Below are 6,123 nucleotides of genomic sequence, written 5' to 3'. Positions count from 1 at the left end.
GGGTTTTTCCCATTTGCCCTTTCTCTACTCATCAGAACACACCATTTTGTATTCTGCTGCTGTCCAAGTGAGATCAGGGCTTGTCCATACAGGGAAGTTTTACCAGTTATCCCCGTGTAATTACACGGGTATCATTAAACTACTCTACTATTTCAGGATTACTCCCCCTGTGGATACCTTTATTTCAGAATAAAAGTGACTTCTTCAGCTTGGTTTAAACTGCTTCCAAAATGACAAACTAAACTGAAAAGGGCCACTTTATACTAAAATAAGTGTCCAAATGAGGGGAGAGAGGACTATACCCATTAAAGGGTCACCTTACTTTATAATTTTCCTGTGTAGACAAGACCTAACTAGCTGCAAATCACCTCAGTCCAGTGTGTATCTGTAGAGAAATCCTCCCCCCTTTTGATTAAAGCACATCCCTTGGTCCTTTTGTGGGACAAACCTTTCAGCCATAGCCAGCAGACTAGAATCCCTCCAGAGCCAACCTACCCATGCTGCTCCTATGTGATCTACACTGACCCCTCTGAGCAAGGAAAAGGTTTCCCTTCCCCTGCAGTGCTATTGGCCTGAGGAGCTGATCCTGGTCTCCTCCATAGTAGTGGCAAGCAGTAACCATAGCACTGATGAACTGCCCCCACACTGCACATTGCTCTGCCCCCACAGAAACAGAGTTATCTTTCCCTTTGACCTATTTGCGGGCACTGAATGAGCACAGCTCAGGATTAAGGTCTTCCCCTTAGAGGTGCAACATCCCTGTGATGGGGTTCCCCTGGGGTGCCACTTGGAATTGGGGTACCACTGAGCCCGCCTGTCCCACCAGCTGGGCTCCCTTCACATAGTATTGCCCTCAGGCTTTACCAGCACACAAACAGGTAGGAACATGCCTAGCTGAAGTTTCACGCAGATGCTGAGATCAGCTCTGCATGAGAAAGCTCAGGAATTGCGCAGCACTCAAGTGCATACCCCCTCTGGAATGTAAACCCAAAATTACATCATCTTGTGAAGCATAGATAACTATGCAGCATAAGCTCATTGAAATTCATCCCCCTCCTCAATGTGGAGGAAGATTGATTGATTTAGTTGGGGATTGGTCCTGCTTTGAGCAGAGGGTTGGACTAGATGACCTTCTGAGGTCCCTTCCAACCCTGATATTCTATGATTCTAAGATATGCACAGCCTTTTGCCCCGCCCCCACATTATGAATTCCACAAACTGGTTTTAGAGAAAACAAAAAAAGTTTATTACTCAAAATCTATCTTTTGTAGTTGAGTATAAGGAATAGCAAACAGATCAAAGCAGATTACCTAGCAAATGAAACAAACACACAAGATAAGCTTAATATTCTAAAGAAACTGGTTATAAGTAGTGAATTCTCACCCTAAATGTTGTTAGGCAGATTGCAGAGGTTCTTGAAGGCAAGCTGCTCTTGCTTGCAGCTTAAAACTCCAGGTATTCTTTCACAGACAAGACACCCTCCAGCCTAGATTCAATCCTTTCTTCCCCAATTCTGTCTTAGTCAATCATTTTAGCAGTCATCTTGGGCAGGCAGACAGTGAAGAAGGAACCACAATTAAGTCATTCCCCTGCCATAAATAGATTTTACATATGGCAGGAATCCTTTGTCTTCCACTGTGATTTCCACCCCCGTCAGTGGAAAAATACTAATTTTATCATGGAGTCCAGTATCAGGACCTGCAGCCATAACTCAGTCTATTTACAGCATACACAGGAAGGCATTCCAGGAAGGTGGGAGATTAGCATCTTCAAAGACCTATTGTTTTTCCTGATGGCCCTTTCCAGCCAGCAATCTAGACTGATTGTATTCTGTCTAGTGGGCGTTCACCAGGTGTAAACACATTTGTAATAGGTGTACAGACAATATTCCTAACTTCAGATACCAAAATAATACGTGCATACAAATATGATAATCATATTTAGTAAATAAACTTTCCAATGATATCGCACACGACCCATCTTGCATAAAATACATCTTAGATATGCTATAATCATATTATAACAATATTTCTCTGAAGAATATGGGGCATGGTGTCACAATCTCAATCCGCCTTTGTCAAGAAGCAGGGAGGTGGAATTGCTTTCTGCTGCTGCTGTAGTGTCAAATCCTGTTCATATGGAAGTCAATGGCAAGACTCCTGAATTCATTGCAGCAAGCCTTGGGCCTTGTCAACTGAATGACAACTTGTCTTTCAGAGGTGTTTCTCCTCCCCCCCACCCAAAAAGACAAAAGTTTTGCTATGACAAGTGCCAGTGTGAATAGCGCGTTGTTGTCAGGAGCACTCTCCTGCTGACAACGCAAACGCCGGTCTTTGAGGATGGAAGTTTTATGTCAGCAGGAGAGCTGACAAACAGCGGCTACACTGCACGACTTTTAGCAGCACCGCTGTAGCGACAAAAGCTGGGTAGTGTAGACATAGCCTTAATCCCTCATCTTTGTGGGCTCAGCACAGAGAATGTCATTTGTTTAAAGATCAGGAAGTGCCACTGACTTCATATCCTTGAGGAGAGGCAATCTTTTACTTCCTCAGTAATGTAACGGTCACACACCCTAACACAGAAGCTGTACACCCCAGCTCCCCAAGCTCCTCATCTATGTGCTTGTAACTAATCAAGCCAGTTAATCCAGATCAGCTTTGCTGCCTGAACCATAACTGTAGTGCAGTGGATTTCCCTGTGACTGTTGTTTGGGTGGGTGGATGGCAGGGAGAGAAGGGAATGTTTAGTGGCTGAAAAGTCAAGTTACTCTCTTCCTTCTAAGACTCTAGTGACATGAATGTGCTGTGGGGATGTCAAGGGATATCCTCCCCCCCAAGAGAGAGGTTGGAGAGCGAAGGTATTAAAATAAATTTGAATTATCACACCTATTACTTAGCAAAGCCACACTATAGCAATACAGACCTTGATGGCACTGTGCCCAGAGGTCAGTGAGCCTACAAAGTTACAGGCATTACTTTAGGCCATTCGTGGTTTCTTTTTGTTTTTTAATATTACTCACACCCATCAAAGGTAGAACAGGTGCAAGAAGAAAGTTACCCCATTCCTTCATGTCTGTGTACTCCTCAGGGATTCTGAATGATTTCCTGCCTCCTATGAGATCACTGTTTGTGTCCAGGGAAGTAAAGAAATAATATTGCCTCCTCCATACACCTTATATGATAAAATGATGAGAGAGTGTCATAAACAGATAGTTAAGGGTTAATGCCTCTTTTACCTGTAAAGGGTTAAGAAGCTCAGTAAACCTGGCTGAAACCTGACCAGAGGACCAATAAGGGGACAAGATACTTTCAAATCTTGGTGGAGGGAAGTCTTTTGTGCGCTTTGTTTTGGGGGTTGTTCGCGCTTGGGACTAAGAGGGACCAGACGTCAATCCAGGCTCTCCAAATCTTTCTGAATCAGTCTCTCATTTTCAAACTTGTAAGTAACAGCCAGGCAAGGCAAGTTAGTCTTATTTTTGTTTTCTCAACTTGTAAATGTTCCTTTTGCTGTGAGGATTTTACCTCTGTTTGATGTAACTTTGAACCTAAGGCTAGAGGGGGTTCCCTCTGGGCTATATGAATCTGATTACCCTGTAAAGTATTTTCCATCCTGATTTTACAGAGATGATTTTTACCTTTCTTTCTTTAATTAAAAGCTTTCTTTTTAAGAACCGGATTGATTTTTCCTTGTTTTAAGATCCAAGCAGATTAGATCTGGACTCATCAGGAATTGGTGGGGGAAAGGAGGGGGGGATGGTTAAATTCTCCTTGTGTTAAGATCCAAGGGGTTGGATCGGTGTTCACCAGGAACTTGGTGAAAAAGCCTCTCAAGGCTGCCCAGGGAGGGGAAGGTTTTGGGGGGACAGGAAGTGATCCAGACACTGAAATTTCTGGATGGTGGCAGTGTTACCAGATCTAAGCTAGTAATTAAGCTTAGAAGTGTCCATGCAGGTCCCCACATCTGTACCCTAAAGTTCAGAGTGGGGGAGGAACCTTGACAGAGGGATTTAAGAGCGCAATCATGCCCAGAGCTGGTGATAGCCAGGCTGTAAGGTGAGTGGAAGAAACAGGGAGAATAAGATCAAGGAATTCCAACAGGTTTGCTTAAATCCTATAAATCTTACGTAGAGAGGGAAAAACAGATAAGTAAACTTTCATTTAATTAACATTTCCCTACTACGAAGGTGAGGCATTCTTGAGAAAGATTCTGCTGCTCCATGTATCACCACAGGTTAACAGGTACATCCAACTTCCATGATCCAGCAATATCACCATGTACATCATCCAGCAATGCTCCTACAGAACTCATTAAGAGGCAATAATCATCCTCCGCACAGTCGCACACAGTAAGCCTCCCAGGGACTTTTTCTGTTAGTGAGCAAGTAAATGTCTCAACACCCCAGGCAATCTGCTTAATTACAAGTGTAATAGTCAAAGGGTGATCATAGCAACCATAACTGCCTAGGACCCAGTCAGCATCAACACTTAATGATCACAGCATGAAATCGAGAACCAAGTGAACTGTCAAAAGTATTTTTTAAAACAAATATTGTAATGCCTAAGTGCATTAATGGAAAAGAGAAAAAACAGAGCACATTCTGTACTTTAGCAACTGTAAGACCCACATGTGGCATGCTATGGTAAAGATACAGCAGAGATTGAAATGATCAGAGAAGGCGACTATGTCACTGAGAAGCACTGCATATTTACTAATGCAATTGTAAAATCAGGGATTAATTAACATGGAACATAAAGTTAAAGTGACTTGAATGAATTATTTGAGATGAAGGGTGAAGGGAAAAAAAACCTGAGTTCCCTCTTTTTCACCCTATCTTGTAACACTGCTCTACAGCCAAAATGCTTCTGAAATAAATGTAGTCCAACTTTACTAATTCTGGGTCACTGAGAACGAAAATGATGCTTAAAGTTGTTGATTGGCTCTAGTTTTTAAGATATGCTATTGGGTCAGTATATATGACCCTTGACTTGGGAATGGTGGAGGATAAGTGAGTTATAAAGGGAGGGGATCTCAATTTAAACCAGAAATGACTAGAATACATCTTTGACTGGATCTATGAATAAATCTATGACTGGGTTTGGACAGTACTTGCTTTTTAGGCAAAACAATGAATGATGCAATCTGAAGCTGGTATTGTGTCATACATGATATGAATTGCATCATGTTATTCCTAGAAGTCATGGATGATGCAATCATGACGAAGCTTACATCACTCTGCTGAAAAAAAAAATTGCCCTATATCAGCTCTAGAAATCATACAGTGTCGTGCTCTCTTATTTGTCAGTGTTTGATTTTGCAAAGGGACACATTTCTGTTTAGCCAAAGTGAGCAGAGATGCCTCGTACTTGTGTGAACAGTGCAGATAACTTCTGCTATGTTTGTGGTGAAGTGACTTTTGCATCACAAAAGCGCAGTATAACCACTGTGATTAAGAAAGTCTATCACTTTTATTTTGGCTGCAAAATTGGAGATCAGGACAAGAGGTGGGCCCCACACATAGGCTGCAACACTTGTGCAACAAATCTTCGCCAGTGGTTGAACAGGAAAAGGAAATCTATGCCTTTTGCAGTGCCAATGATTTGGAGAGAGCCAACAGATCATACCAGCAATTGTTACTTCTGCATGGTGCCTCCAGTTGGGAAAGGTGTGTCAAAGAAGAAAAAGTGGACTGTGCATTATCCAAACATTCCATCAGTATACGCCCAGTACCCCACGGAGAAGGACTGCCAGTTCCTGATGCACCAGAATCATTCTCACTTGAGTCAGACGAGGAAGAGGAAGAGGATGAAACTTCTGGTCCTGAACCATCAATGTCACAGGACCCACATTTTCTGCCATCCTCCTCCTCTGAACCACACCTCATAACACAAGGTGAACTGAATGACCTTGTCAGGGATTTGGAACTACCCAAGAGTAAGGCAGAGCTGTTGGGCTCCAGACTACAGCAGTGGAATCTCCTGGCAGGCTATCAGGGCAAATGGAGCCCAGCAATGCTTGCAGACTATTGCTGGACAGTGACAAGAGATGCTCCATTTAATGAATACAAGAGACAAACCAAGAAGCGCCGAGTAGACACTGAATAGGACTAAATTATGTACATAATAG

This window comes from Gopherus flavomarginatus, chromosome 6 (assembly GCF_025201925.1).
Source record: "Gopherus flavomarginatus isolate rGopFla2 chromosome 6, rGopFla2.mat.asm, whole genome shotgun sequence".
NCBI classification, from domain to species: Eukaryota; Metazoa; Chordata; order Testudines; family Testudinidae; genus Gopherus; species Gopherus flavomarginatus.
The sequence above is the reverse complement of the archived record's forward strand: the minus strand, read 5'-3'. Positions refer to the sequence as shown.